At 52.0% G+C, this 20,323-nt stretch overlaps 1 protein-coding gene across 1 annotated transcript in view; it reads right to left on the reverse strand.

The window, feature by feature from the left end:
* The window catches only part of RALY (RALY heterogeneous nuclear ribonucleoprotein), a 122,701-nt gene extending 109,786 nt beyond the window's left edge, over positions 1 to 12,915 (reverse strand). The window contains exon 1 of the mRNA XM_041478716.1: positions 12,574 to 12,915. The gene's annotated coding sequence lies outside the window, so the exon portion shown is untranslated. The remainder of the gene's footprint in view (positions 1 to 12,573) is intronic.
* Positions 12,916 to 20,323: the final 7,408 nt, after the last annotated feature.

Below are 20,323 nucleotides of genomic sequence, written 5' to 3' on the forward strand. Positions count from 1 at the left end.
GTCTCCTGGAAAGATGTTAGCACCTGCAGACAATCCCTCCTTTGCTGAATCCTCCCTTCTTGCAGATGCTACTCATTTTCAGAGGAAGGGGTGGCAGCTGGAGCCCTTCTTTCAGTTCAAATGTTTCTTGGCAAGACTTGCGGAGCAGGCAGAACAATTTTGATACTGGAAATATCTTCCACCCTGCACTTGGCTGCATAAGGACATCCACACACCCATCTTCATCTGCTCTGATCCCCCTCGGCCACTGCTCCAATCGTGGTGGCTTCCAAGGTCATCTCAGCTAAGGAAAAGTAATGTGGGCAGCAGAGCCAGTTCCCTCTTCAGATTTAAATGAGCCTCAGGTCCTCTGTTGATCTGTTTTTAATGGATGTCCAGGGACCAGTTTTCAAGTTCTCCCTCCAAAAAAGCCCCTTCTCCTTCTGTGAGAAAGTTCCTACATCCCCCACAGAACCCCAGGACTGAAGACAGAGGAAACTCCCAACATGTACAAACCAGCCAGACTGGTTCAGCTCTCCTGTCCCATGGGCTGGGATCAGACTGAGGTCAGAGGACCCTGCTGAGTGGCAGATCAGCAGGAACAGTCTCCTTGATCCCTGATGGCTTCACCCCAGTGCAGCATCTCCCACAAAACCACACACACCCGGATCTGAGGCTGCGTCCATGAGCAAGGGGAGACTCTCAACTGCTCTACAAGGTGTCAGATCAGGTCCCTAAGTTGCTCCTGGGCATGACAGGTTGCCTGTTTCCAGCTCATTTTCTCCTCCACCACTGCCAGAGTCAGAAGAGGTCAAGGAATCCCAGAGCAGGAGTGGCTGGGGGCAGGAAAGGGGAGGGAGAGGCATTTGCATGTGAAGAAATACAGCAAGAGCAACATGGGCTGCAGAGATTAGGGAACAGGCTTTTTAGTGGGAGCAGAGCAAAAGGCAGCTGCTGGAAGCAGGGCAGGGAAGCATTTAGCATTTCCAGCTGCAAGGCTAATCTGATATGACACTGAATCAAGCCTGGATACGCAGCCCCGATAAATCTTTCATCAATAAAGCTCATTGTCACAAACCTGGAGCACAGGAGGAAGGCAGCAAACTTCACCTGCACAAACAACCCCTGTGGGGGCTTCCCTAAGGACATTTCTCATGGAGGCAGCATGTGAATTTTGTGATCCTCCCTCGCTGGCTGCAGCGAGGAAACGCTGTCAAGTTGAGTCTTCGTAAAGAAGCAACTCCACATCTGACCTACATAGAGTGCACAGATGTGAGTAGCCTTGCACAGCACGCCACAGATTATTTTTTTTTAATGCAGAAAAAAATTAAACACCACCTGCTTTGCTTGGGAATGTGCAGGAACAAAAGGCAGCTGTGCACAGGAGTGCTGCACCAGGATTCAGATAGGCACTCGGGAGCAGCACGTCCATCTTTTTTTGTTTAAATACATTTCCCAGGATTGCCCATCCCTGAAAGTGTTCCAAGCCAGGCTGGACAGGGATTGGAGCAAGCTGGGATAGTGGAAGGTGTCCCTGCCCATGGCAGGGGGTGGAGAGGGATGATCATTAAGGTTCCTCCAACCCAAACCATTGCAGGAGTCTATGATTTCCGAGACTGGAACACTGCTTTTGCTCCCAGGACTGGCAGCCCTGTAACCCTGGGCAGAGTGTGAAGGATTGACATCCATCCCCCAGGGATCCTCACAGGATCATTAATGGCACAAGCACAGGGACAGAGCCCTGGGGCTGCTGAATCAGGGCACAACCACAGCACTGCTGCAAAACCTCTTCCCCTGAAATGAGCTGCACGCTCCTGCAGCACCCAGGTGACCTGGCAAAGTCCAAGCCCATTAGGACAGGCTGGGGTTGGGCTCTTCTCTCAGGGAACAAGCAAGAGGAGGAAAAAGCCTGAAGTTGTGTCAGGGTAGGTTTATATTGGATATCAGGGAAGATATCTTTGCTGAAAGAGTGGTCATTGGGGCAGGCTGCCCAGGGGAGTGGCTCAGTCACTGGAAGTATTCAGAAACCACAGGGATGTGGCCCCTGGGGACATGGGTTAGTGGCAAACACGGTGCTGGGTTAACAGTTACACTCCATGGTCTCAGAGGTCTTTCCCAACCGCAGTGATTCTGTAACTTCAGGTGTCTGTTACCTCCCAGAGTTTAACCCTGAGACAAAAAAGGTAAGAAAATCAGTTGATGCAGCAACAGGAAACAGGTGCTGAGGGCAGAGTGGCCAAGGAGGGTGCTCAGAGCAGGGCCAGCTCCTCAACCCAACACTGAGCCTGGCAAAAACAGCAGCTATGCAGCTGCACCGAGCGAAATCCCACATACCAGGCATTCCCCAGAGTCCAGTCCCTCTGAGAAAATCAGCTGTGACAGGGCAAAGTCCCAGGAACGGGGTGGGAATGGTCAGGAGCAGCAGCCTGGGCTGGGACACCTGCACCTGGCTGGGGCTGGGCCAGGGTCTGCAGGGTCTGGGAGAGGCCAGAGCAGCACAGAAACGTCACAGAGAGGAGCTGGGAGCTGGCCTTGGCTGTGCTCCCAGCTCTGCTGCTGCTGCCCAAGGTCAGGCCATGTCACATGCCCTCCTACCTGTTTTATATTTAGAGCATCAAGCCCAGAGCTTCATTTACCACCCGGCTGCAAGGGCAAACGGCAGCACTGGCTACCAAGTCCTACAGATTTCTCAGATTTGGTTAATTTTTTTTTGGGGGGGGGTGGAAGCAGAAAGCAGCTCTGGAGGGTGGGAAGCCTTATTAGTACCTCCTGGTTGTCTTTTTTCTCACTAGATAACTTTGAGCAAGCAAAATTCAAAGGATGAGCAAGAATTCAAGGAAGTGATCACAGCACCAAGCCTGCCAGAGTTCAAGGGATACTTGGACAATGCTCTCAGGCACAGGGTGGGATAGCTGGAGTGTCCAGGCGTTGGACTTGATCCTTGTGGGTCCCTTCCAACTCAGAGTATTTAATATTTCTAATAAAATTAATTAATTGGTTTGCATCAATTTTATCAGCTGGTCTATTTGCTGGAGATTCCTCTTGCTCAGGACTGTGAGACTCTGAGTAAAATAAGAAGTTGACAAGCTTCAGGGTAAGAAAAAATAATAAAATCTAAACTTATTGCCTGATTTAACCTGGAAATTTATAAAGCAGTCACTGGCAGCACAAGTCCTGGCTCCCTGCACCTCAGCAGCTTCAGCCTGTTTGGTATTAACAGGGAAAACAATTCCAGCATGGGCTGAGGGCACCTACTTCCAAAACCACTTTATTTTAACAAAAACTCAGTGGATCTAAAGGCTGTTTGCCATCACTGCACAAAGCTTTCTCTCTCACATCACTGTCACATTACTGCAGGTTGTGGAGATGCTCAGGAATGCTCCCCTCCTGTTACAACCCAGGAAAGAATTTAAAATTCACTGTATTTACAAGATTGCTGGGCTGCTTTGCCCAACTGCATTTTGCCCCAGGATATGGCACCTACCCAGCCTGAGCAGCCTGTTAAAATGGCTCATCCTCTTTTTGGGGACTTGGGAGAGAAAAGGCTTTGTGTAAACATGCAATATTTACTCCCCAACATGCTGTAGTTTGGCAGCCCAGCTGTGCAGACTTGGGGCAAGCCATAAATTACTCACATCACTGAGTGGATAAAAGCCTCTGACTCACTGAGCCAGAATCCCCTGCACCAATGCCTCACAATAAAGTACAAAATATAGACGTTTACACTACATATAAGGCTAAAATCTATTAACTCTGAGGTCACACTGTTTTTCGCCCTCTTGCAAACGAGGGTTTGAAGAGGCAGAGGGCATCAGCACACAGAAGGGATGGGGATATGGAATCTGCAAATAGAACTGCAGAAGGAGATTGGAACGAGATGAGCTTTAAGGTCCCTTCCAACCCAAACCAGTCTGTGGCTCTATGATATGATAAATGATGAAAAAAGCCATGAATGCAGACACCAGGCTGGATCATGAACCCACACACAGCTCAGGCTGCTGACTCCCTGCACTGAGCCCAACTCCTCAGACCAAGCCCTCCAGGACCTCCTCTCACCAGTATTTTGGGACGTGCACCAGGAATTAGGGTGATTGTGCATGTAAATAACCTGCTCCCTTCCAGCTCTGCCTGGGAGAGAGGCTGGTGTGACCTGTTACCAATTAAATGTTAACAACACCACAAAAAACAGTGTCTGCATAAAGGAGCATCAGAAACCTGGTCCAAATGATTGATTAAACCTTCCTGCCTGTTCAGCTGTAGCTCTGGGCTTTTCTATGCTGAATTAACCACCTCTGCTGTCTGCTGCCTGTTTGACACAGAATAAATGTTCTGCTGTTAGCCAGTACTTTTCCCCCCCCAGATCTCAATGCTCAAATGGCAAAGGAAGAGATCCAAAACTTGCTTTTCTGAACTTTCCTGCCAGCAGCTGCCAGTGTCAGGCATCACCTCACCTCTGCACCCCATTGTTTGAACAGCATCACCCCATGGGAGCCCCCCAGCCCTTCCCTAGGGAGCAGCAAGAAGAAAGATCCCACCGCTGCAATAAGGGGAGGAAAAGTCCTTTTTGAACAGGATCCCACTCCCAAACAGAACACTGCCTCGAAATTAAGTTGCACTTTGGCTTTTATCTTCCCTGGAATCCCTGCTGCTTTGCAGACTGGGCTGGAAGATGAATCCAGGAGAACTGGGCAAAAACATGGGAGCAGCTGATTTATACTTTGGCTGAAAGAGCTTTAATTCTCCCAGCCCATACACACAGAACGTTCATTTGGGGGGAAAATGGTAATTTAAAATATCTTTCCTAATGTCTGCTGGCAGAACAAAGATGAAGGACTGTAAGAGATGATCAATGTTTAAGGCCATCTTCAAAGCGATTTGGGGAGCTGCTGAAGATAAACAAGCAATTGGGGCCCAGGAGCCAGGCTAAAAGCTGACAGAAAATTGCTTTTTTCCAAGGCAAACAGAAGGCAAGGAATGGCTCAGTTCAGAAAGGCTGTGCTCTCCCGCTCGTAATACGAGCAGGGCAAGAGACCAAATTTAATTTCTTCCTCACAACAAGTTTAATTAAATCATCTAAGCCCTCCCTGCCTCTCTCCTGCCACGAGGTGTGGCTGTGCTCACAGGAGGTATCAGCAAGCTCGGCATCATTGCCCTGGCCTCCCTGGAAATGCTGTTTGTGCTGCAGTCAGATGGCTGGGGAGCCCAGCTGCAGGGAAGCACTGGAAAGCATCTCCTCATGAACAGGAAAACACCCAAATCCCACCTTGGATGTGCAGCATTACCTGCAGAGCTCTCCTGCCAGGGGAACTTCCCAAGGGATGTTTCTCCTCATCTCCACCCTGAGGGTGCCACCAGAGGTGCAGGATGGATGGGCACTGCCCGCAGGGCGAGAGCTGCACCAAGGATTTTTCATCTCAAACTGAAATTTCAGAGCCAGTTCCTTGCTTTTGGGCACGGGATGGAGGGACAGGACACAGGGAATGGCTTCCCACTGCCAGAGGGCAGGGTTAGATGGGATATTGGGAGGGAATTCTTCCCTGTGAGGGTGCTGAGGCCCTGGCACAGGGTGCCCAGAGCAGCTGGGGCTGCCCCTGGATCCCTGGCAGTGCCCAAGGCCAGGCTGGATGGGGCTTGGAGCAGCCTGGGATAGTGGAAGGTGTCCCTGCCATGGCAGGGGGTGGCACTGGATGGGCTTTAAGGTCCCTTCCAACCCAAACCATCCTGGGATTCTCTCAGAGTCATCACAGAGACAGGTGAAGTTTTATTGGCCTGTTGAAATGTGTGAACATAAGAGCTGCACTCTTTGGAGCAGAAGTTAAAAAATTATAAACATAAACAGTAAATTTAAATTACTAGAAGAGCTCAAGAGGGTTTCTGCAGTGCTTACAGCTTTTACCAACTCCAGAAGGAGCTTCAGGAGCTTTAAGAGCTCCAAGCATTGCAGATTGCTGCAGCACCACCAAGAATACCTGTTTTACAGCAGACAGAGCTCCAGGGACAGGAACCAGCCGCTGCTGAGCCACCAAACCCCTCCAGTGCTGCCCCTCAGCAGGAACACAGCTCAGGCCAGGCAGCACCATCAGCTCTGCAAGGTCTGTCCCACAGCAACCACTGAGATTTTTGCTAGATTTGAAAAAGAATTATGTTTGAGCACCAGCCACATGCAGTCTTCACAGGGGCCACATGCTGGGCCAGAAGAGTCACCGTGAAGCCCGGGCAAGTGGAGGATGTCACTGGAGGCCAGGTAAAGGCAGCCACGAGCACCGAGGGCACTGACACAGCACAGCTGCCCTGTGCAGAACTGGCACTGCCAGGGCTGCCCACACCCTTCCAAAGGAACTTCTTCTCTCACTAATGCTCCCAAGACAGTTTTCCAAAAGAAAGTTTGCTAAAGACAGAAGGGCAGCACAAGATTTATTTTAATAAAGACATCAAGACCTTTGGAGCAGGAGACCTGCAACCACCTCAGGAATTCACACATTAAAATGAACACCAATGGTTCCACAACGAGTGTGTCCATTGCCACCTTTTCCTCAACACCTTCTCTTGCAGAAATTGTCTCCTGGTGAAGTGCCAGTAGGCAGAGCCCCAGGGGAAGGATGTTGTCCCTCCGGGGGAGGTGGGACACAGCAGGAGCCACTGGGAATGGAGCTGCACTGCCTCAGTTATTCCTCCTGCTCACACTTTTAACCTGGCCATTCTTATTCTGCCTGCAGTAGCAAGCCCAAAATGAGTTCACATTCATTCCCAGAGCTGGCTGTATTTGTTGAAATGTAAGCTGCTTGCAAAAGCATCATCAGATAAAGCCCTGGCACTTCTCAGCTCCTTTTGTTTGGTACCATCTCCACATGGAGGTGATGCTGCAGATACCACCAGGGAGTCACTGAATTCACACAGACACAGCCCAGAGGTGCCCATCCATTTGCCTTACTCTCGGTAGAAATAAACCCCAGCAACCTGGCATTGTGTTCTCTATTTTAAAACCAGATCTTTAGGAGCAAATTTAAAAAAAAAAAAAAAACAACAAAACAAAACCAAACCAAAAACAGACAGTTGTGCAACATCACTGGCAAAATCTGTGGATGTTTAATAAAGGAAATACTCTGCTGCAGGTGCAGGGATGCTCCTGGAACAGAGCTCAGCATCCTGCTGGGTACATCCTGCTGGGCAGCTCTGGCACCAGAGGGGAAGGAAAAGCCCAGAAGCCCTGAAATCAACTGAGGACCTTCCCTGCAAAGGCCAAGTCTTGCCTCAGATGGCCAGCACCACTTGCTCTACACATCTGCAACACATATTCAAGGCTTGCTTTAAAAAAATAATCCAATATTCGGATTCTGAGGTGCCAGGGTGAGAAGTGCAGGAGCCAGCTGCTGCAGAAGCTGCAGCTCAGAGGTGCCCCTGGAGAGGCTCCATCCAGTCCCACATCCCTTTGTGCTGGGCAGTCCCAGAGCCCTCGGCCAGCAGGACAAGCAGCATTGTTTGGGTGTTATACAAGAGCCAAAAGGATGACTCAGGCTGCCCTGATAGCCCTTCCCTGGGGATCCAGAGCCTGCGCTGGGGAATCCACTTTTCCCAGGGAGAGGGGGGCTCCAGGGACACCTCCTGCCCAGGAGAGGCAGCCTTGGCACTGCTCCTGCAGCCAGGGCTGCTTTCAGGCAGATTTTCAGACAAAACCTACTCTGGTTTTATTTAAGAACAAGCAGTCATTACAATACTCGCAGGATTTCACCTTTCTCTAACAGGAAGCATCTCACTGGGAGTTCACAACACTCCAGATTGCAGGCAGCAGGCTCTTCCACATCCATGCTCCAGCATCATCTGCTACATCCTGCACAATATTCCCCCAGCTCAGGCTCCACAGGAGCAGCTCCTCTTGTTTGCCCACAGCCTGGCAACACCAGGATGCTCCTTGTGATTGTTTCAGGCTGCAAGGAACATGAGAAACCCCCAGAAAAGCTTCGGATTCACTACGTGCAAGCAGACTGGCCTCTGTGAAAGGAAACAGCCTTAGCTCATGGTTAAAGCCTTGGCTTTGGTATTTCCAGCATCTCAAATACTAAACTAGACACAGACAGATGTTAATTCTGCAAAATACTGATCTAAGTCAATGCCTGCCCGGTATCAACTCAATTCTGCCTTTTATAATGCACCTACAGTTAATTTTCTATTGGAGATGAAGCTGGCAGACACCCGACCCTCTCATTAAATACACACTTTCAGGTGAGACCCCCCCCCGGGCACTGTTACTCCCTGGAATTAAACAGGTACACCAGGACTGGTGGCAAAAATAAAAACAGCCCCAGCTCTGGGCTCGCCGGGGAAGGCAGCAGCCTTGTGTGCACAACAGCAAAATCAACTTAATCACAAATGACAACTTCTGAAAGCCTTTACTTTGGATTCATCCTTGGCATTTTTCTAGGCCAGCTTGAAAACAAAAGCTTTGTCTTCTTAAAATGCAATTGCCTGAGGCACCTCTAAAAAAAGTGACATAACTCAGGTTTGAAAAATGCCTCCTGGGTTTCAGATCCTCCTAAGAGCCTCTTTACTATTCAGCTTGATTCAGATTACCCAGATCAGCATGAACTCTGCAGATTTAGCCCCAGCTACCAGCACAGGTATAAAATGCACACATTTAGGATTATTTTTTTAAACTATATGATTAAAGCTCTACAGTTATAAAAAAAGAACTTGTTATTGATCTGAATGGTTGCTGCCTTCCTTTTCTCCAGCAGGTTGATAAACACTCTCTGATGACAGTTTATTCTGAATTTCACTCTGTTCAGTTTATTCCGGATATTTTTCCCCAGCCTGTTTTTCTTGCTGGGTATTTTCAACCTTTCCATCACAAACCTCAAGCTGTGAGAAGAATGAGCAACTTGTTTTGGAATCACAATTTGAGCCTAAAATTTGATTCTTGTTTCTTCTCCCCTGCATAAACCTTTTTTTATTTCAGTAATTTTACGAGCAGTGACTCTGTGCTTCTGAAAATCCAGGAGCACAGCCCTGTGCCAGCAACTTGATCGGAGGGGGCAAGGAAGGAAAAGGTGCAATTTTCCGAGACAGACACAGCTACTTCCAATGCCCATAATTAACACCTTGGATAAATCCACAGTACCTTTAGCATATCACAGATTTGTATCCCCATAGGCTGTTTTCTTTGAGCAGATACAAATTTACTGCTAGGTCTGAAAACTCCTTATGCAGCCACCAGTGAAGATCTTAAATCAAAAGGAGTTTTGTTGCTTTTATTGAATGATTTGGGACACAGAGAGCTGTAAGCTGTCTTGGTGATGGGAACACATTAGAGTATTTTTCTGAATGATCAAGTCCCATCACTTACTCCACATAAACTGTTCTCCGTCAAAAGCTTTAATCCTCTCTTTTCAATCCCTAAATAAAACATCCTCCCCAAACTCACTGCCTATTATCAGCCATTTCTAAAGAAAGTGGTTCTTGAGAGACACACCTCTTTCTGCTTTGCCATTCTCCTGAAATCCATCTCCAACATTAGCCTGACAAGTAAAACAGCAGCAATCTTCCCGGCTCAGAGAGCTGGAGGAGTGTCTGAGCACCCACCCCTCTCGAAGGAAGCTTTCACACGTGGCCAAAACCACAGAGAGGCTTCCAGGAACAGGGCAATAAACCTTGTGACAAGCTGTCAGCCAGAGCAGGCAGCCCAGGAAGGTGCTCCAGGGTCACACTCCTGCTCGTGGCACAGCTCCTCAGCTCCCATCCTGCATCCTGGAGCTCACTCAGAAGCCAGGCTCCCTCCCTGTCCTTTAGAACAACGCAAAGAGCCCAAATCCCAACAAACAGCAGAATAAAAGGGAAAGCGCCATCTCCCACTTCACTGCTAAAGGGAGACCAGGAGCGGAGGTACCTGTGGAAGAGCTCAGCCCTCCTCCCACAGCAGGGACAATCCGGAGGGGCTGATGACACAGCCAAGGAAAACAGGTTCAGCAAGGGCACAGAGGTCCAGGGCAAATGCCAAGGGCTTGCGCTGGCCCTGGCAGCTTGGGAAGCAGGGTCCGACCTGCGCTGCCAGCACGCTCCCTTCCTGCCCGGCCATAGGGATTTAATGGTGAGGGAAAGACAGCAGTTTCCTCAACAGGAAATAAAAGGGTCTTTTCTCTTGGCCTTGAAAGTCAGCCCAAGCCAGCCGTGATGCCACTGACTTCAGTCTCCTGAGAAGCCTGAGCAGCCGCTACGCTGTGGGAAGGCCCCCGAGCCACACAGCATGGGCTGGCTCCAGCCCTTCCCCGTGCCAAAACCATGCGAGAAATACACTCAGAAGTAGTGGAGTCACCATCCCTGCAGGGATTTAAAAGAGATGTAGAAGCGGCACTTGGGGACATGGTTTAGTCGTGGGCTTGGCAGTGCTGAGTTAATGCCTGGACTCGATCTCAGCAGGCTTTTCCAACCTAAGTAATTCTGGGATTCTGTGCTGAAGCACTGCAGCAAGCACAACTGCGATGGGCCGTTCCTGCAGGTGGGCTCTTGCTCTTCAGGAGCAAGTGGGAAGATGAAGGCGCACATCCACCCTGCTGTCCATGCCGGCAGTTTGTGTCTCAGCCGCCTGGGCTGCCTAAAGGGAATCAGCCGCCGGACACCCCTCCAAAGGCACGGCCAGATCTGACTCTTTCACACTCACCAAAGCTGCTCTGGAGCAAGACCCGGACTTTCATACACCACCTCAAATCAACAGAATCATTAAGGTTGAAAAAGACCTCAAAAATCAGGTTCCAACCTCTGACCGAGTCCCCCTACGCCCACTAAAACCATAGGGCCGAGTGTCACATCTGCTCATTTTTAACATTCCCAAGGATGGAGACTCCCCCACTTCCCTAGGGAGCCTGTTCCCAAATACAACTCCCGACAGACACCAGCAGCCCCGACATAATCGCGACAGAGGAGCTCCGGCGGTTCCGGCACCGTGCGCTGGAGCCCGCAGGGCTCCGCACGGACCCGCGGGGAGCGGCGCGGCTCGGGCTCGATATTCCGCTTGTTTTCTCGCTACGAAGCCGCTCCCGGCCGCCCGAGGCCCCACTGGCAGAGCGGCCGAGTATCTGCGGTCTGCAGGAGGCACAAAGTAGCCCGCGACGGTGCGGACACACCGCGGACATCCCTCCCAAGCGCCCGGGACCCGCGGAGGGCTCAGCCCCGGAGCCATCGCCACCCCGGCGGGGTCGGACCCACCCGGCAGCCGCTTCCAGGCGCGGCACTTCCCCATCCCGTTAAACGGGGAAAACGTGCATCAGGGTCGGAAAAACCTAACCACACACAAGAAAACCGATGGGAAAAGTGAAGACTGAAAAGGAAAAAAAATAATAATAAAGCAGCACTAAGTCACTGTGCCACTGGCAGGGGGACCCGCGCTGTCAGCACGGACCGCACGCTCCAGCTGGCGGGAGCGGCCCCCCGCAGCAGCCGGGGGAAGGGGCGGCAGCACTCACGAGATGTAGAAGCGGCACTTGGGGACATGGTTTAGTCGTGGGCTTGGCAGTGCTGAGTTAATGCCTGGACTCGATCTCAGCAGGCTTTTCCAACCTAAGTAATTCTGGGATTCTGTGCTGAAGCACTGCAGCAAGCACAACTGCGATGGGCCGTTCCTGCAGGTGGGCTCTTGCTCTTCAGGAGCAAGTGGGAAGATGAAGGCGCACATCCACCCTGCTGTCCATGCCGGCAGTTTGTGTCTCAGCCGCCTGGGCTGCCTAAAGGGAATCAGCCGCCGGACACCCCTCCAAAGGCACGGCCAGATCTGACTCTTTCACACTCACCAAAGCTGCTCTGGAGCAAGACCCGGACTTTCATACACCACCTCAAATCAACAGAATCATTAAGGTTGAAAAAGACCTCAAAAATCAGGTTCCAACCTCTGACCGAGTCCCCCTACGCCCACTAAAACCATAGGGCCGAGTGTCACATCTGCTCATTTTTAACATTCCCAAGGATGGAGACTCCACCACTTCCCTAGGGAGCCTGTTCCCAAATACAACTCCCGACAGACACCAGCAGCCCCGACATAATCGCGACAGAGGAGCTCCGGCGGTTCCGGCACCGTGCGCTGGAGCCCGCAGGGCTCCGCACGGACCCGCGGGGAGCGGCGCGGCTCGGGCTCGATATTCCGCTTGTTTTCTCGCTACGAAGCCGCTCCCGGCCGCCCGAGGCCCCACTGGCAGAGCGGCCGAGTATCTGCGGTCTGCAGGAGGCACAAAGTAGCCCGCGACGGTGCGGACACACCGCGGACATCCCTCCCAAGCGCCCGGGACCCGCGGAGGGCTCAGCCCCGGAGCCATCGCCACCCCGGCGGGGTCGGACCCACCCGGCAGCCGCTTCCAGGCGCGGCACTTCCCCATCCCGTTAAACGGGGAAAACGTGCATCAGGGTCGGAAAAACCTAACCACACACAAGAAAACCGATGGGAAAAGTGAAGACTGAAAAGGAAAAAAAATAATAATAAAGCAGCACTAAGTCACTGTGCCACTGGCAGGGGGACCCGCGCTGTCAGCACGGACCGCACGCTCCAGCTGGCGGGAGCGGCCCCCCGCAGCAGCCGGGGGAAGGGGCGGCAGCACTCACCGGGCAGGTCGGTGCCGGGCAGGTCGGTGCCGGGCAGGTCGGTGCCGGGCAGGTCGGTGCCGGGCAGGTCGGTGCCGGGCAGGTCGGCGCCGTGCGGACGGAGGGCCCGGCCCGTCCCGCCTCGCCCGCGGGAGCCGCCGGCTCAGTGCCGCGCACCGCCCCGCGCCGCGGCTCCTTCCCGCCGACCGTACCACGGCTCCAAGCCGGGGGGGACCCACGCACCGCGGAGAGCCCACCCCTCCGCCCGCCGCCCGCTCTCGCTGCTGCTGCGGCGCGGCCTGTACCGATCCGGCCTCACGGAGCTGTGTCGGACAGGGCAGCGCCGCCGGCGCTCGGCCCGGGGCAGCGCCGCTCGCCCCGCTCCGCCCGCTCCCTCTCGCTCCGCTGCCCGAGCGGTGGAAGAGTCCAGAGCGGGGCGGGCGCGGGCGGGGCCGGGCGCGCGGGGCTGCTCCGGGCGCGGGTCCCCGTGAGGGAGCGGCGGGGCGGCTCTGGCGGGGCTCGGCTCCGCTCGGGGCTCTCGGTATCGGCGGTGTCGGCCCCGCAGCGCGGCCCGGGAGCTGCGGAGCAGCCGCTCCCAGCGCTCGCAGCGGCACCGCTCGCTCTTTGCCTACACCCGGTTCACCGGAGCCGCAGCCGAAGTTCGCACCCGCGGTGTCCCCGCCGAACGCGCAGCGGAGCCGCGGATCCAGCGCGGAGCTCCAGCCCGGCCGCTCTTCCCCAGGGGCTCTCGGTAACAGCGCGATGCTCAGCTCGGCTGCTCCATTCTGTGTCCGCCTGCTGCTGGCACTCACCGGGAAGAAAGCGGTTCTCTTGGGAAAATGATGTTTCCTGACCGAAATTGACGTCCGGCATCTCGCCGCTGTCTAAAGGCGTGGGAAGCCCAGGCGGAGAGCCCCGGCGCTAGAGGGACGGGCAGACGCGGAGCTGTGCAGGAGCAGCATCGCTTGGAGGTGGCACACGGGTTCCACAGCTCCCGCTCTGTGCTCCCAGCTCACGGCAGCGGGGTTCGGGTGACATCAATGCAAATAATTTCATGCAGCTGCTCTCAGCATCGTGTTAGGGAAGGGCAAGAGCTCACCAGCAGGAGCGAGCCATCACAGAGGCATAAATCACAGAATCACCATCAAGTCCAGCCCTTATCCCAGCGATGCCAAGCTCACCACTAACCTATGTCCCCAAGTGCCATATCCTCACAGCTTTTAAATCCCCCTGGGCAGCTGTGCCGGGGCTGGACAACCCTTTCAGTCAAGAAATTTATTCCTGGTACATGCCTGGGATAGTGCAACAGTACAAATGATTGACAATCAAGGCAAAGCCCCCATAAGTTTTCCCCACTGATCCCAACAGAATTATAGTGGTATTTAAGTGATCAGTTAGACAAAACTACCCAACACAGTGCTGATTGCTGATGGGACTGGTGGGAGTGTTGAGGTGCTCAGAAGATACCTCTGAAGACTGGGTAAAGGACCCTCAGTAAGGCGAACTCCTGTCAACATCAAGATGTCTCTGGCTGTGAGCTGGAGGCAAGAACTCAGTACCTACCAACCCAAAAGAGAGCAATTAACTGGCTTTTTCAGCTTAATTTTTCTTGGGCAACTCATGGCTGACACAGGGCAGGGATTAGATTGGATATCAGGAAGAAATTCTCCCATCTGAGGGTGGGCAGGCCCTGGCACAGGGTGCCCAGAGCAGCTTTGGCTGCCTTTGGGTCTCTGGAAATGTCTAAGGCCAGGTTGGAGGGAGCTTGGAGCAACGTGGGATGGTGGAAGGTGTTCCCGGCCATGGCAGGGGTGGGATGAGACGGCCTTTAAGGTCTCTTCCAACCCAACCCATGCCATTATTCCATGATATCCCTTCCAAGCTTCAGTTTTTCACCTGCACCATGTGCTTTCCCTTGGCAGGGCTGAAAGCCACGTCAGCTTCCTCGTGGAATGCACTGTTTTCCCATGAAATCCAAATCTCCAGTCTCACATGGGATGTTGCTCTCCCTCTCTCCTTGGAGAACAATCTCCTCTTTGGGTTTGGCTTTCCATGATAAATCCCGGCTCAGAGTGAGATCACAGAGGGCATCACAGCAGGGCTGTGATCAGGGCATCAAGGTGCCTGTTCTGGCCATGGCATGACCTGGTTTCCTTCCAAATTCTAATTCCCTTGGAGCTACACAACAACATTTCAGAATCATTTAGTGATATTTTCCCAGGGCTGGAACATTCAGAGCTTTCACCAAAATTCTCCACCCACCAAAGCCCCAGGAACATCTATAAACTTGTGCAACAGCAGGTGCTTCTCTTATTAGTCCAGAATTAAGTTTTCATCAAGCCCTGATTTCTTTAGAGTCCTATTTATTATTGCTTAACAATCACTTGAAAGTCTATGGGTGGGAAGCAATACAAAAGCATCTTTCATTATTCATTAAGGACAAGTGATGCAGGGCTTTTGGAAGGGAATAGAAAGTACGCAGGCTTTTCTGCATTTAAAACAATTATTTCTTATTAATAACCCTGCAGAAAGGTGCCCCACGGAGATGTGCAGTTTGGGTGTTTTGAAGTTCAGTCTCTTGATCACAAAAAGAGTTTCTCTTCCCCTGTGACATTCCTCAGCAGAGATCCTGGGAAATGTTTTGTCATTTTTATTTTTAAAAAATATTTAGGCGATTATTTTGGGGGGGGGTGTCCCCCTCCCGAGATGGATAATAATGTAGCGGTGATTGTGGAGATCAAGACCTGATCTCTGTGAGAGTCTGTCAGGAGAATAAAAAAGCTGCAGCAACCGAGCAAACCTGCAGCAGATTTGGGAAGAAGATTGCGGAGCTACAAGATTCCAGGAGAGCTCAGATTGGAAGGGACACTGAGGATCTCATTTTGAGAGTGCATTTCTCAGGTCATTGCCATGGCTATTAGGGCATGTCCCAGGAAAGAGCCCTGAGGGGTCTTGCCCCTTGTAACTGGCACTCAGGTAGAGCCCAACCCATCCCTAATCTCCCTGGAGCCCAGAGCTCATCCAGCCTTTACAAAGCCACCTGCACTGTGAGGTGCTGATTTGATGTGCCAGAGAACGTAGGAGACCACACCAAAGCCCATCCCAGCACCAAGGCACTGGGGTGCTGTGGGCTTCCATGTGAGGAACTGGAACTTATGCTCCTTATCAGCCTTTTATCCCAGGGAAAAGTGAACAGGGACCTCCAGCCTGCAGAGCTGAGCATCTGCTGATCCAAGTCCCTTGGTCTGCCCTGAACAGCCACACACTGCTCTGAGGCTGAAGCACAGAGCAATTTTGCTGAGGTCCCACTGGTGAGGAGGAGCTCCAGAGCATGGCCCAGCTCCTCTGGCTGTGCCTTCCCTGAGGATCTGTCCCTCCAATCCTGAATGGGTGTCCTTGAGGCTGCAGACTGGGAAATTCAGAAGGCCCTGGAAGAAGCCAGCACGGGGCTGTGCACAGGCAGAGTGCTGTCACCAGAGAAGGAGGCACTGGGAGCCCACCAGGGCATCCATGGGATGGATGTTCTCGGAGTCCCACTGGCAACAGAGTCTGGCCATGCCTCAGATTCCCTCGGTTTGTCCCCTCCCTGCCACTTCCTGCCTCTGCCTCCCTGCTTGGAAAAATAGAGCAAGCAAGACTAGAGGTGCTGTCTGTGGGGACTTGGGGCCATGTGGGGCCTGGGGGTGCCAGCCCAACTGGAAAGGGGAGAATGTGGGGTCCTGCCAGGCTGAGAGAGCCTGGAGAGGCCATCTGAGGATTGCTGAGGTCACTTGGTTTGTTCAGCTGGGGAAGGGAAGGCTGAGGTCAGACCTCATCAGGGGCTGCAGCTCCTCCCGAGGGCAGCTCGGATCTCTGCTCTGTGACAGGGAATGGCTGGAGCTGTGCCAGGGGAGGAGCAGGTGGGAGATCAGGAAAAGTTCCTTCCCAGAGGTGCTGGCACTGCCCAGGCTCCCCAGGGAATGGGCACGGCCCCGAGGCTGCCAGAGCTCCAGGAGCGCTGGGACAGCGCTGCCAGGGGTGCCCAGGCTGGGGTTGTTGGGGGGTCTGGGCAGGGCTGGGGCTGGGCTGGGTGATCCTGGGGGTCCCTCCCAGCCCAGGATATTCTATCCTCTAATTCCCTGGGAGCAGGGCTGAGGGCAGAGCCCCTTCTTGGGGAGCTCCCTGGGGCTGTGGTGCAGCTCCCAGAGCTCCTCTGAGGGGTTGCTGCCTGCTGAAACATCCCAAAAAAAGTGAGTCCACCTGTGGGACCCTTTTCTGGCTCCTAATTGGATAGTGGCACCCTGAGAAGATGACAGGTCCTTTTTATTCTTTTTATTGGCATGTTTATCCTAGACACTGTGTGTGGCTGGATTCTTCAGACATTTAAATCTCTTGCCCTTCCCTTCCCATCACCCTGTTTTCAATCTTCCACATTTGATCTTTGTGCTGGGAGATAGAGAAATACCAGTGGGTTTCTTTCCTCATTTTTTTTCTCTGTTTTTAATGAATTTTTCATTTTGTTTCACTCATACAGAAAGAATAACAATGAAGCAACAGTGTCAACATAGAAAGAATTTGCTCCAAAGTCACACCATGGCCAATCTACAGCAGCAATAATAGATTTTGTGAATCCCACTGAAGGGAATCATAAGTGGAAGGGGTGGGGAGTGCAAATGAAAGGCTCTGAACTAATTTGTGCTTTCCACACCACAAAGCCCCATTCTAAGAAACTGTTTAAAGAACAAACAAACAAAAAAAAAATAAAAAAGAGCACTCTGCCAAAGCAGATATCTAATAGGAGAGGAGCAAGAAATACCCAGGTGCTTTGTGATGTTTAGAAAAATAAGTTGCCTAAAAAGGCAGCTTGCTCCATCTCCTGGGAGATGACCAGGATGCTGCCAGGGGCTGGGATCACACCTGGGCTGGGCAGGCACTGGAGTTGGGCTGGATTTGCTGTCATGCCAGACTCTGCTCTGCAGTGGCTGCCCCACTAATGGCTCTGCTTCCCAGTCTGAGCCAGGTTCTCCTTTTATATTTGTTGTTCTTTCCAGGAGGTGTTAACACCAATTTATGAGCTCAGTGGGATGACAGAGCTGGGTGAGCAGTGCTGACCTTGGAACTCACCTCTCTCAGATTTCTTTTTCCACCCCATCTCAAAGTCAGTCTAAAAGCAATAAAAGGATGTTGGAAGGGGGAAGCTGGGGCTCATCCACTTCATGTTAAAGGAGGGAAAACTCAGTGAACATGATCTCAAAAAGCAGGTGCCTTGCAGGTGGCGGTATCCGTACCGCTGACATCCTGGGAAGGGCTGCACGTCTCCCCTCAGTCTCCTGCCCGCAGGAACTCCTGCCGAGGAATCACAGAATCATGGATCAGAAATCCTGAGCTGGAAGGAGCCCCCAGGATCATCCAGTCCAACTCCTGGGCTTGCCCAGGACACCCAACAATCCCACGCCATGCCTGAAAGTGTCACTGTCATATTTTCTGGAAAAATCCCTTGCCCAGGAGTCTTTTCCTGGGAAGCTGAGAAGCCTCAGAGAAAAATGAAAACAATATTATCTGATTTTCTTCTCCTGTGTTTTGCTGCTTTGGAATGTGGTAGGTGATTGTTTCATTGGTTGCATGTGAATTGTTTTTACTTATTGGCCAACCATGGGCCAGTTGTGTCAGACTCTCTGAGGAGAGAGTCAGGAGTTTTTCATTATTATCTTTTAGGCTTCTGTCTGTATTCTTTAGTATAGTTTGGTATAGTTTTAGTTTAGTATTCTTTAATATAATATAATAAAATAATAAATTAGCCTTCTAAGAGCATGTAGTCAGATTCATCACTTTCCTCCCTTCAACAGGGGTCTCAGAAACAACCACATGAAAGTCCAAATGCTCCTGGAGCTCTGGCAGCCTTGGGGCTGTACCTGCTGCCCTGTGTAATCCAGATGCCTTTTCTTTCAGGATTTTCACACTACATGCAGCTGAAAACATGCTGAAAATAAAACCTATGCTTATTTTCTTACATTTTTCTTACTGTTACATTGAGGAAATCAAATATTTGCTGCTAAGCACTTCTTCCACCTTACAGGATATGCAGCAGCTCACAGGCCCTGAATGGGAAGCAGCACAAAGAGGATTCTCTCAAAAAAGACAGAAAAACAATTAATGTGTTGGGGAAGGGGGAGCAAATGAAGAATATTACTTCCAAAGATCATTAAAAATAAACCAATTTGCCTGAAGTGTGGTGGTTAAGCAGCAATGGCACAGGTTGTCCAGGGAACTGTGGCTGCTTCTGCATCCCTGAAAGTTTCCAAGGCCGGGTTGGACAGGGCTTGGAGCACCCTGGGACAGTGGAAGGTGGGCTTGGAATGAGCTGATATTTTGGTCTCTTACAACACAACACATTCCAGAATTTTATTAGTTTCTTCCTCAAAACAACACTTTGTCTGCCAAGGTACTTTTGGAAATGCTGTCCAGCTCCAGCTGTGACATTGTTTATGAGCTACCAAGTGAAGGTGACTGCTTTGAATGAGTATCCCCAGGAGAGGAGCAGGGACACTGATCACACAGGGCCACACCTGCCCAGGTAGCTCCTGGTCCCTTGGTTGTTGCTGCTGGCCACAAGCACCAATAAATCTGCCACTGTCTGGGTATCAGCAGCGTTTCCCAGATCGACTTTGTTCTGTTTGGTTCAAGTGCCTGACAAATGAAGGAAGCATGAGAACGATAAAGACCAAATCTTATCTTAATAGCCTTTCATTATTAACTGTCTCCAGATTTATGTGTCACTGGAGGAGGGAGGGAGGGAGGGAGCCAGGCACCACTGGGGTGAGCCCAGGCAGGTTCCTGCCTTTCCCCAGCTGTGGGATTTCCATCAGTGAGGTCTGGCTCTGTGGTTGGTTTTTTTAACACCTACACTGCCTGTAGGGAAACTGTCCACGTGCTGCTCCCACCATCTGAAGGCTCTTGGCCTCCAGATCCTCCTCCTCTTGGATCCCCCTGGGATGGCAGGAAGTGAGGCAGAGGCCAGGACCAGCTCCTCATCTCAGGCTGCTCCAGGGAAAAGGGAGAAGTGGGGGCTGTCCCAGATGGAAGAGAACACCGAGGAGCAGGATCATCCAATTCCCCACCAGGATGCTTCCCACTGCCTTTGCCATGCTCCAGGAGAGGAATGTGGCTGTACTCCAACAATGCTTTTATTTTAGAGCAATTTCCTGCCTTCCTGTGCCACTAGACAGGCACCTACCTGGTGAAACCTGATGTGCCAAAGGATTTCTTACCTGGGAAAGCTGACAAAGCCCTGCTCGCTGGCAGCTCCCATGGGTGTGCATTGACAAATGGATCCAGCACCATGGGAGTTGCTGAGGAGTGGGGGAAGAACCAGCTTTCACCTGAACAGGGAGGAGAAATGTGGGGAGGGGTGTGGCAGCAGGGACAGGGTGCTCCACCTGAGCCCAGCGCCCCTGCCTGGCTGCCAGAGCCTGTGCTGATGGCAGGAGAACAGCAGCAAAAAGAGAAAAGTTCAAAGTGGCTTGGGAAACTCAAATCAATCCCTTTGCAAACCCAGCCAGTGCCTCCCCAACCGTGTGGTATTTCTGCCCGCTGGAAGCGTGGGATCGTTTCTTAGGCAGATCTTAATCTGTGTGTCCTTTAGCACTTTTCCCTAAAAAGCCCCAAAAGGAGAGTTTCTGATGCAGCTGCCATCCAGGAGTTCCCATTCTTAGCTGGAGCACATCCACCTCCCTGAGACCTGCTGTCAATAGGTGCCCAGGCAGAAATCCCACAGAAATGCTTTAATTAAAATGGACATTAAGAGCTC

Source organism: Pyrgilauda ruficollis, unplaced genomic scaffold (assembly GCF_017590135.1).
Source record: "Pyrgilauda ruficollis isolate IOZ18807 unplaced genomic scaffold, ASM1759013v1 scaffold46, whole genome shotgun sequence".
In the NCBI taxonomy this organism is placed as follows: domain Eukaryota; kingdom Metazoa; phylum Chordata; class Aves; order Passeriformes; family Passeridae; genus Pyrgilauda; species Pyrgilauda ruficollis.